The sequence below is a fragment of the Eriocheir sinensis genome, chromosome 26 (genome assembly GCF_024679095.1).
Source record: "Eriocheir sinensis breed Jianghai 21 chromosome 26, ASM2467909v1, whole genome shotgun sequence".
Taxonomy (NCBI): Eukaryota; Metazoa; Arthropoda; class Malacostraca; order Decapoda; family Varunidae; genus Eriocheir; species Eriocheir sinensis.
In genome coordinates, this window is record NC_066534.1 from 14,030,454 (window position 1) to 14,042,529 (window position 12,076).

At 47.2% G+C, this 12,076-nt stretch overlaps 1 protein-coding gene across 7 annotated transcripts in view; it reads left to right on the forward strand.

Annotated features, from left to right (window-relative positions):
- The window catches only part of LOC127003793 (uncharacterized), a 136,081-nt gene that overhangs the window by 48,393 nt on the left and 75,612 nt on the right, over positions 1 to 12,076 (forward strand). For 5 of the 7 annotated variants that reach the window (XR_007757402.1, XM_050870841.1, XM_050870843.1 and 2 more), the window contains exon 1: positions 9,363 to 9,449. The exons of the other annotated variants lie outside the window; for them this stretch is intronic. The gene's annotated coding sequence lies outside the window, so the exon portion shown is untranslated. Of the gene's footprint in view, positions 1 to 9,362; positions 9,450 to 12,076 lie in introns of those variants that run through there. 7 annotated transcript variants of the gene reach the window in all.

Below are 12,076 nucleotides of genomic sequence, written 5' to 3' on the forward strand. Positions count from 1 at the left end.
AGGCGTCTTCCTCCTCTTGCCTTCAGATTTCTTGCTATGTCCACTATTCGTATTAGGACCTTTGTTATCCATGTCCTTCTTTATTATATATACTTCTATACAGTACGGCAGGAGGCACTAGCCCTCCGTTTTCACGCCGTGAGTTTAGGGAGACTGTAGTTGGCGCGGCGCTTAGATCTAGAGATGATGAGGCGAGTCACGGGAATAGATCTTATTCCTTAAGACCGAAAGGGCGATATTGTCTTGATCTTCCCATTCCATAGAAATACATTCGATCTACGATGGAAGGCCCTCGCGCGCCGCACCTCGAAGCCGGGGAGGTGAGGGGGAGGGGAGACTAACACGGCAATGTACCTTTGTTGGTTTCACTGCGCTACGTATATTCATAGGACGAAGTTATATGCTGTGTGTGTGTGTGTGTGTGTGTGTGTGTGTGTGTGTGTGTGTGCGCGCGCATAAATCAATGTAATCGTTTCATAGGCCCAGGTGTTCACAGGTGTTACTGATAAAGTAGAAAGTGTGTTCATCACTATTGATATGTCCCTATATTTACGTGTGTGTGTGTGTGTGTGTGTGTGTGTGTGTGTGTGTGTGTGTGTGTGTGTGTGTTTTCTTAAGTAATTGAGTGTGTGCTTCCGTTTCAACTTCAATATATGTGTGTGCGTAATAAATGTGTATGTGCGTTGCGTGCGTGTGTGCATCTGCTGGATGTGTGTTCGTGTGTGCGTGTGTGGGGTGTAAGCATGCAATTGGCTGTTCACTCCTCCACATTGGCCGTGACCCTCGACCTCTGATGTCCCGGAGGTCAGGCAGGTGAGGGCTGGGTCACAGAGAGAGAGAGAGAGAGAGAGAGAGAGAGAGAGAGAGAGAGAGAGAGAGAGAGAGAGAGAGAGAGAGAGAGAGAGAGAGAGAGAGAGAGAGAGATGAAGGAAAGAAAGAAAAAAATAAGTAAAAAAAAGAGAGTGAGGGGAACAGATAGACAGGGAGAGCAGAGAGAGAATAATAAGAAACTAACAAACAAACAAACAAATAAAATATAGGAAAAAAAATACCCATAAAGTTTTGAAAGAAATATTAAATCATCTTTATTATAATTTCAAACAGGTGACGCAGGTATAAGGGGAATCTTTAAAGCGTGAAGCCACATTTACACAACGCTTTATTTTTCTTTCACTTATTTTCTCCATTTCTATTTACCGTTTTCATGGACGTAGGGGCGACGATTATTACCCCACCACCACCATCACCACCATCGCTGGGTCGGTTTATTCTTTTTTTTTCATTCTTGCCTCACCTTGATGACTCCATTAGCTTACCTGGCGGGCACCTCAGAGGCAATCAAGGAGACTAATGAAGGTACTCAGGTGAAGGTGGAGCTGATTGGGGGGGGGGGGGGGGTAAAGCGGTGGTGGATAGCGTAATACAACCTAGATATTGAAATTTATATGTATGATTGGGGTTATGATATTTAAATGGTGTTGATGAGGTATTAGTAGATATTATTGTCGTGGTATGTTAGTGTAATTGCGATAGGTGGCTGGTGGTGAAGGGATAGTGATGATTGTGGTAGTGATTTTAGTGACAGTGATATGGGTTGGTGGTATTGTGGCTTCAGTAACGATGGGGGTGTTGTGGTAGTAGTGTTGTTGTTGGTGGTGGTAGTGGTGGTTGTAGTGATGGTGGTTATGTAAAAGAAAAATGGTAGGGGTTTCAGTTACGAGGGAGGTTGTGTAGCAAAGATGTGGTGGTGATGGTGGTGGTGGTAGGGTCGTGGCGGCGGTGGTGGTGGTGGTTGTGGTTGGGTGATGGTGGCGGTGGTAGTGGTAGGGTGGTGGTGGTGGTGGTAGGGTGATGGTGGTGGTAGTAGGGCGGTTGTGGTAGTGGTGGTGATGGTGGTGGTGGTAGGGTGATGATGGTTGTGGTGGTGGTGATGGTGGTAGGGTGGTGGTGTAATAGTTGTGGTGGTGGTGACGTTTGACTTCGACTCTACCTGATTTGCTACTTCCCCGCAAGCTGACAACCCCAATCACCTTCCCTCGTTAAGTACTGACACCTGCAACCACCATTACGTATACCTGTTTCCGCTACTTACCTGCAGGAAGCACCTCACTTTCACTCACACCTCACATAACTTTTACCTGTTCACTCGTTACTCAGTCCTCGGGTATCCCTCACTCACCCGCCTCCTCGTCTTCTTGTCCATTCACTTCTCTCCCTCTCTCATTTCTTACTCACGGGTCACACTCACTTTCTATTCGTTATATATCCATCACTCTCCCTCCTCGTTTTGCCTATGCACGTCACTCACACACTTCACCGTTCTCCCTGTTCAGTCACGTATTTCTTCTATCCCTCTTTCACCTCCTCACCTTTCTCATGCTCTTCATATGTCTCACCTTATCATTCACTCTGCACACTCCTCAAGATTCCTGTGTCTCACCTTTCTCGTTTTTCATTTTCCTTTGATTCGTTGCTAATTCGTACCTCTGTCTGTGTCTTTGCACCCACACTCTATCCGCTCCTTGTTCACCGCTTATTATCCCTTCTGGCGTTTATTTTCCCTTCCTCTAGTGTCTTGATATAAGCAGTTTCATAAAATTATTTAAATTTGTAAAGTTTTAATTTTTTTTTTTTAACTATTTTTAAGCCATAACGACACCAGAGTTCTGTATATTTTAGTGACTCTCTATCTCTTCCTTCACTTCCTCCTCCTCCTTTGTCACTCAACGCTCCATATTTCTTTCTCTTTACTCCATCATCGCCTCTTCTCTCCTTCCTCTGTGTCTCAGTTTTCCTTCCATAAGCGTCTCTTCGCCTTTCCCTTCCCTTTATCACCCAACACGCCTCGGTTCTTTCTCTCCAGTCCCTCCGTGTGTCTTCTCTCACTACATCCTTTCCTTGTCCCTCCCTCTCTTCTCCCCCTTCCTCCCATTCTTCTCCTCCATTCAACGCGTTCCCAGAGTGTCACCCACGTACAACAGACCATTTTGCTGCACCTCACCCCTTCCCCCCTCACCCCAAACCACCATACCTTTTCCACCCCATATTCACTCCCCCTTCCCTTATTCTCCTATGCCCCATCACCCTCCCCCCTTCAATACAATCTGGTTCGCCACTCTACACCACCACATTCACCCCCACCCCCACCACTACCACTTCAACCTGCACTGCCACACCTCAACTAATCGCCCCCGTTGCCCCACACTCACCCCTCCGTAACCTCTGGGGCACGTGGGGCGATGGGGTGAGAGTCAGGGGGGGTTGGTTGGTTTGGGGGGCTAGGGAGAGAGGAAAGGATTGTGAGAACGCGGGGATAAAGAGTGACAGTGTTTCGCTTTTTAGGGCAAAGAATAATGGAACGTCAAAGGTCGATATTGAAAGGTGAGGGAAAGGTTGCCGTATGCTGTTGATCAATACTGTGGGAAGAGAGATTGGAAGGCAGACTACGGTAATCAGTGGTTTTCCGTATTGACTTTACACTCATACTGGAGTCTCACAAAGAGGATCAGATACTAAACCAGGTATCAGGACACCGCTCCTCCCGAAATTGACCTCTCTTTCGGCCACCTCTTTTGATTCTTTTTTTTAGGAGCAGCGAGTAGCGGGCTTTTTTTATTATTGTTTCCTTTTTTGTGCCCTTGAGCTGTCTCCTTCGTTGAAAAAAAAAGGTCAAAGTGTTTTTCAGGCAGGGTAATACATATACCTTCTAATAATTAAAGGACAAGTATAGAAAAAGGCTTAGATATGCAGTAAGAAGGTTCAGAAGCTAAGGAAGAAGGGGATAAGAAGGATAACAGGTAAAAGGGGACTAGGACAAAGGTAGAGGACCGAAACAAAGGGCAAGGGAGAGGATGAGAGGTGAGAGGTGGAGGGCGTGAGGGTAGGAGAAGGAGGAGGAGGAGGAGGAGGAGGAGGGAAGTGTTGAGGGTGAAGGTGGAGAGGTGAGGTAAGGAAGCTCTTTAGCATTTATCAAGAGAGCGGAAAAGGACGATTACTGGAGCCCCAATACCATCTTGCGTGTCCCTGTGTGTGTGTGTGTGTGTGTGTGTGTGTGTGTGTGTGTGTGTGTGTGTGTGTGTGTGTGTGTGTGTGTGAATAAATGGTATCCAGTGTTCTTTACTATATTCAGATGGACAAACTAACTCAAAATACATAAATAATCAAATAAAGTTAAAAGAAATATGTACGTGTGTGTATCTAAATATGTATGACGAGTTAGAATTGTATGTATGTATGTGTGTATGTATGTATATATGTATGCGTGTGTCTGAATCCCTGACAGACATCGTTCCTTAGACTCAGCCATATAAGGGCCATCAAAGGTGTTGCTTGAGTTCCTGGATGGCTGAAGGAGGAAAGGAGCGGATGGGAGGAGGAGGAGGGAGGAGAGAAAAGGAAGAGAAGAGGAGGGAGGTAGTATGGAGGGCGGGGCAGGAAGGAGAGGAAGGGATGCTGGAGGAGAGGATGGGTAAGAAGAGGGAGAGAGAAAGGAAGGGAGAAAGAAGAAGGAAAGAGAGAAATAAGCGTGAAGGGAAGGAAGGAAGGATGGAAGGAAGGATAGAAGGAGAGGGAGGGAGAAGGGAGAAAGCAAGAGAGGGAAATGAGAGTGAAGGGAAAGGAGAAAAGAAGGAAGGAAAAAAGGAAGGAAGGAAGGAGAAAAAGGGCGAGATGTTGAATGTTTATGGTGATATGGATGCTAATGAAGAGAGAGAGAGAGAGAGAGAGAGAGAGAGAGAGAGAGAGAGAGAGAGAGAGAGAGAGAGAGAGAGAGAGAGAGAGAGAGAGAGAGAGAGAGAGAGAGAGAGTAGTATGACTGACAAAAAGGACTGGAAGGGTTCGAAAAATGCCAATACTAGTAGAAAGAAAAGGAAGAGGGCGATGAGAAGAGAGAAGAAAAGGAGAAGAGGATCGTCAAAGAGAATAAAAGAGAGACGGAGAAGAAAAGGAGAAAAGGAGTGAAGGAGGAGGGATGAGAAGGGGCGGACAGCGTGAGAGAGAGAGAGAGAGAGAGAGAGAGAGAGAGAGAGAGAGAGAGAGAGAGAGAGAGAGAGAATGCCATTTCGACCGTCATTAAGAAAGAAGAGTTCGTGTTTGTTCCCTCCACCCATGCTGTCTGTGATTCCTCCTCCCTCCTCCTTTCCTCCTCCTCCCTACTCGTTTCTTCCTTTCCTCCCTCCTCCTTTCCTCCTCGCCTCCCTTTTTCCTCCTTTCCTCATCCTCCCTCCTTTCCTTCCTCTTTCTTTCCTCCTCGCCTCTTCCTTCTCTCTATTTGATTCATCTCCCTTTTTCCTCCATTCCTCCTCCTCCCTCCTCCTTTCCTCCCTCTATCTTTCCTCCTCGCCTCTTCCTTCTCTCTCTTTGATTCACCTTCCTTTTTCCTCCTTTCCTTCTCCTTCCTCCTCCTTTCCTCCCTCTATCTTTCCTCCTCGCCTCTTCCTTCACCTCTATCATGATTCATCTTTTTTTTATTCTCTCTCATTCTTTCTATCTCCTTACTCATCTTATTGTCCCTCAAGATCCTTTACTCACCTCCTCTTTCTCTTCCTTTACCCATGTTCCTTCCTCTTTTTCCTATGTCATTTCCACTTCTATGTCCCTCTATCCTGTTATGCTTTTCCTCAACCCTCCAGATTTTCTTTCAAACGCCCTCCCTCCATCACCTTTCCTTCCCAAGTCTTTCCCTTCTACTTCTATCCCCGTCCTCTCCCATGGCTACCTGTTGCTTATCTCCCCTCTACCTTCCTACAGCTTCCTCACCTCTAGTCCTTTACTCCTTGCTTCATCTCTGCCTTCCTCTGACTTTTAAACCTTGAGGCAGAACGATCGATGGGTTAAGAAAGGAATAAGTAAGGGGTTGGATGCTAAAGATGCGAACCTCCTGCCTCTGTCTGTCCTATCCTCTTGATTCTTATACTTTAGAGGCAGAACAATCGATGGGTTAAGAAACTAATAACGGAGAGGACATGAGATAAGGGTGTGAATTATCGAGGAGCTTTGAGACCGTGTTAAAGTTTGGACGCTGAACGATCAATGGAGTACTAATAACTAAAAAGATGAAAGATAAAAGTTTGTAATATTTATGAGCTTTGAGACTGACGGCATGAAGTAGGCTATTAGATGGAGTGACTGAGAAGCTGAGAGACTTGCAGAACCGAAGAAGGAATCAGTAATTTGGGAACTTATGGACAGGACAGAGACCGGAATGTAAGGAGACAAAGGCATAAAGGAAGGCGGTGGCAATACGAAAAAATTGAATAACGAAGAGAGTAATAGTGAATGGGACAGAAGGAGACCGGAATAAAGGGAGACAAAAGACTTACCAGGCTGAGTCAATACGAGAAACAGAATAACGAAGAGTTGAAAATGGAAAATGACACAAGGAGACCGGAATAAAGGGAGACAAAAGACTTACCAGGCTGAGTCAATACCAGAAACAATAACGAAGAGTTCAAGACGGAAAAAGGACAGAAGGAGACCGGAATAAAGGGAGACAAAAGACTTAAGAGGCTGAGTCAATACGAGGAACAGAATAACGGAGAGTTCAAGACGGAAAAAGGACACAAGGAGACCGGAATAAAGGGAGACAAAGGACTTAATAGGCTGAGTCAATACGAAAAAGGGAACAGAACATATGTAGACCGAAACGAAAAACTAACGTAAAGGACAAAAAGAAGTAGGACAGAAGAGGCGTGTCAGTCATTCATTGATTTGCGGGTTGCCGTCTGTTCTCTTACCTGAGGGCACGGGAGGCAGAGACGGGGAGCACCTGCCTAGCCTAACCTAACCCAGCCTAACCCGCTCCCCCTGACTCACTCACCTGGATGTTTATAAATAACCGAGACGCTGATGAGATAGAAAAAAGTCTTCACCGGTAATAAGTAGGTCGGTATGGAGATGAGGAATACCCTATAGGCTTAGAGGTCTAGGCCTAGTCGTGGCCAGCGTAATGATAGGCGATGCTGTGAGGCTGGTCTTAGGCAGGGAGATAGGGACGATGATGCTTGTGTGTGTGGGGGGGGGAGAGAGAGAGAGAGAGAGAGAGAGAGAGAGAGAGAGAGAGAGAGAGAGAGAGAGAGAGAGAGAGAATATTTCAAGTTTCGGTCTTTCATTTATGTGGAGAGGAAAGGTGAAAACGAGATCAACTTTACTCCTCCTCCTCCTCCTCCTCCTCCTCCTCCTCCTCTTCTCACTCTTATTTTCCTATTTCTCCTCTCCTCAGACCACTTTATCTTCCTCCTCCCTCTCATCCCCTCCCCCTTCTTCCTCCCACTTCCCTTCCTCTCTTCCTCTTCCTCACTTCCTCTCCTCCTGCTCAGGTTTCAGTAGCTTCCTGTTCCCCCGACTAATGCATAGACACACACGTACATGAGAGTGATGACGTACACACATATATACATACATCCTCTTAGGCTGTATGCTACTGGGAGTGTATGTTAAGGTCTGTGTGTAATGATAGTTAATGTACTGTATATCTTGTGTGTGTTGTACCGTCACGAAAGATAACCGTAGACTTTTTCTATGGTAAAATATCGTGAAGGTAAAGATTTGGACCTGTTAAATATAAAGAAAATGCATAATCGTCATCATTAGACTGTATCATTGAACTAAACTGCATCTTCCGAACCTTTCTCTCAGTTTTTGTTTCGTCTCTTAGTTTCCAGTTTCGATGACAAGGTTCCGTAAACTTCTCAAATTCATCACAACATCTGGTAAACGTCCTCGCCTTGGTTGTTTTTGTATCAGTCACTTCCCCGTCTGTCACTCTCGCTACAAATGACATGTTCCTACCGTTGATTTCTGTACTGATGTGTTTGTACCTAGATGTAGATGACAGGTGTAGAGTGTGTGTGTGTGAGTGTGTGTGTGTGTGTGTTAGCGTCTGAGAAATCGCGTTGAGAGAGAAAGATAGACAGACTGACAGACGGAATTATATCCCAACCCGTGAATCAGAGGCTGCGTCAGGCCTGCTATGTAGTACGTGTGTGCGTGGGAACCTCAACACTTGATTAAAAGGTGGGGAGTCAGAACAAACAAAACCCAGGCGGTAACACAGCTACTGTAGCCCGCAGCGGATGAGGAGGAGGAGGAGGAAAGGAAGATGAAGAGGAGGGGAGGAGAAGAAAGAGGAGTAGGCGATGACGAGGACACTCCCACACTAACCCATAACTCCTCACCGCCCCAAGATTTACCTGCCTCCGGGGGTGGATTTCTCACGCCTACGATTACCACCGGGGAGTGATAGATTACCAGACGCCCGATCGACCCTCCCAGCCCTTCTCACGTTCCTCCAATCCCTTCAGACGACATACCCCGAACGCATCCCTAAAATCCTCTTTGTATCCGCTCGTGAAGTATCGGATAAACAGGCCATCCATCAAGACGTCGCTCCGGAGAATGTTGTGGCCTGGATGTACGCTTGCGCCTCCTCCTCCTCCTCCTACTTTCCTTTTTCCTCCTCCTCCTCTTCCTCCTTCTTCGCCTTCTGGCCCTCGACCTCTACTTCCATTAACTATAACTAATGATGTTTCGACGGGCCGGCGTGACTAGGCGGTCCCCGTGTCCTCCACAACCATGGGGTATCTTGGCTATGATGGCCGACTCTTTAATAACCTTATGACCGAGTGCGTTGTGCCCGTGACGACGATAAAAAGAAAGGTGCGAGGAGAGCCAGTACCTCCGCTGGACCTCGAAGACATCTGCTGGGCGCTTGCTTCCTTAAGTCGTGTAAGCAAGTGTGTTTTACCGATGACGAAGATGGAAGAACGTGCTTGTGGTTTTAGAACAGTCTTATAAATCAGTGAAACCGTTCGTCCCATGTTATTTTGTCATATATATTTTATTGTGCGTGTTCAAAAGCGTCAGGTATTGATGTATTTTCTCTTGCACGTGATGATGAGATTACGTGAGCGAAATTCTGTTACACTGCGTCACTTCACAACTATTGAAAACTCACACGCACACACGCACACGCACACACACACACACACACACACACACACACACACACACACACACACACCAATACTTGACACTCCAGTTTTCGATTTATTGCTCAGTGAATCAAATATTTTAACAGTATAGAAACCGGTCCTACCACACCCTAGGAACTTCTCAGTATCACATTTGTCTTCCGTGTTTTTCTCATTCATCAAAACGCTGTAATTCTAAGTGAAGTCAATGAGCTGTTAAACTGAACGGAACATCGTCGTAAACTTTTAACTCCGCCAGTCGTGCCAAAAGTCAGTCCGTTCCCAAGCCTTCCAAACGTCCCTTCATGCTTGCCTCTGCCTACCTGCCTGCCTGCCTGCCCGCGGTTCTCCAAGGCGGGCGTCAGGGTCCCGCGCCGGTCTGGAAGCAGTAAGCGGGTGGCGAGCGAGACGGGAGGATCTAGCGCGGCTCTTCTCCCTGGGCCTGACGCGCGTGGCCCACTGCACCGGGAAGCGATCATGGTGCGTCCCGAACAGTGCCGGGAAAAAAAGCGATAACAGAAAAGTGGATCGTTACAAGTGGACGATACGGTTACTGTGCACGAGGATGAATACCATTGACTCCTTTAATATCAGAAAAAATTAAGGGATGAAGTGTAACGTCAGTGAAAGAAGCGATCGATTTCACTGGCGCCTGAAATTTGACTGAGAAAAAGGAAAGAAAAGATGAGATAGTGAATTGTTCGTAGTGGTATTTATTGGATATAGACATGTAACGAGAGAGAGAGAGAGAGAGAGAGAGAGAGAGAGAGAGAGAGAGAGAGAGAGAGAGAGAGAGAGAGAGAGAGAGAGAGAGAGAGAGAGAGAGAGAGAGAGAGAGAGAGAGAGAGAGAGAGAGAGAGAGAGAGAGAGAGAGAGAAAGCATAGAAGGAAAACAATTATTCCAAAAAGACGCGAATTGACACCAAAGAGTACTTAAAAGTCGTTGTTAATAAGAAAACGGCGGGTGACCAGAACCATGCTAGCCTGTGCAGTGTTGTTGGTGTCCTGCTGTGTGTGTGTGTGTGTGTGTGTGTGTGTGTGTGTGTGTGTGTGTGTGTGTGCGCGTGTGTGTGTGTGTGGCTCGCTATGTTGCAGTCCCGTGAGAAGAACCAGAAGCCTGCGGTGCTAATCTCCTCACCGCTACCTCCTCCCCGTAACCCTTCAGCCCCTCTTGAGGCGTCTGGGATCCTGAAACCCGAGGTGGCACGAATATTGACCCCTCCGTATACCCTCACAGTAGCAGCTCCCTTCTGGCTAACGTCAAGCTTACGACACCCTTAGCCTTACATAGTCCGAGTGAATCTGTTTATTCCTCGCCACAGATCGTGGGAAAATTAAAAGGAAGAGAGGGTGGTTGCTGTGGTAGAAGTGGGGGTGTTTGGTTATCGTAGATGGGAGAAAAGTAATGAATGGTGGTGGGTGTGGTAGATGGTGAGGAGGGTTGTTGTAGGAGAGGATAGGAGAGGGGTGGTGGTTGTTATTATCGTAGACGTGAGGGTGGTTAGCTACCTTCGATTGTGGGAAATTAAATGATGAGGGGGGGAAGATTGTTTTGCTAGAGGTGGGTGAGGGTGGTGGTGTGGTTGTCGTGGAGGAAGGAAGAGTGGGTGATGGTGGTGGTGGTGGAAGGGTGATTATGGTTGTTGGTTGTCAAGAGTTGTCGTGCGTCCCTGTTGAACTGCACGACAAAACATCGACTTCCGACTTGACAAAAAGGTCGTTGTTGCGTCGTGTGTGTGTGTGTGTGTGTGCCGCCAACACACACACACACACACACACACACACACACACACACACACAAACAAACACACAAACATCTGCTGCACGTGTCCCTTCTTCATTTCCCGTATCATGATCCAGTGTCCCTCCCTCCCTCCCTCCCTTCCCTCCTTCCCTTCTACCCTCCCTTCTTCCACCCACTCATCGCGACGCATCTCCCCCCCTCCTCCCCACCTCCAGGATGCTGAGGTTTCCCGGATTAAGTGACGGCTAGTCCCACCCTATGTAACCCCTTCCTCTCACGTGACGGGGAGAGACGCCCACTACACGCTAAATTTCATACACCAGGGAGGCGTGACGGGCAGGGTGCAGGGAAGGAGGGCGAAGACAGGAGTATATAGAAGAGGGATAGATAGGTAATGTGGACTGATTTGAATAGGAAGAACGCCCATTATACACTAACTTTTATACTCCAGGAAGTAAAAACGGGCAGGGTGCAAGGGAGAGAAGGCAGAGACAGGAACATGTAGAAAGGGGAAAGGCTGTTCATGCCGACTGGTTTGGTATAATGGCAATGCAAAAAAAAAAAGTATCGTCTAATTATATCGTTGGTCGTGGCTTTCCAGTTTTTCCTTACTCATGGCGTGTGCTTTTCACATCTGACATTTATCGTATCACATTTTGACTTTTGTTCATTTATTTCGAGATAGCTTTCCACCATTCCCTTACACTATCCTTTTCCATCATATTCCTCCTTTCCTTCCGTTTCTTCCAGTCTTACCACATTTTTCTTTTATTCCTTTATTCCGGGGTAACTTTTGGCCATTCCCTTACCCCATCCTTTCCACTATACCCTCCCACTCACCTTCCTCTTGTCCTCCTTCCCTCCCTCCCTCCCCGCCCTCCCCATACCTCCATTAGCATGAACATCACGAACATCACGACACCTTTGAGGTCTGCGCGGCCCTTCGTTACCCTCGCACTCACCTGGCCGGCGGAGGGAAGGTGTGGCTAGGGCGTTAAGGAAGATCCGGCTCTGACGTCCCTTTATCCCTTGCGCACTCCGGAAGGGATCGAAGGAGGGAAGAGGGAGGAAGGGAAGAGAATTAGGGAAGGGGAGAATATGAGTGAGGAAGGGAAGAAAGGAAGGAAGGAGGTAGGAAAGAGAAGATGGAGCAAGGGACGAGGAAGGGGAAGGAGAGAAGAGATTAAGAAGCAGGGATGAAGGAAGACTTAGGGAGGAAGGGAAGAAAAGGAGTTAGAGAGGGAGGAAGTGAGAGGAAGGGAAGAGAAGGAAGAAGGAAAGGAAGACTAGGAGAAAGAAAGGAGAGGAGGAAGGGAAGAGAAGAGGAAGGAGAAAAGGGAGAGAAGGAGAAGAGAAACGAATC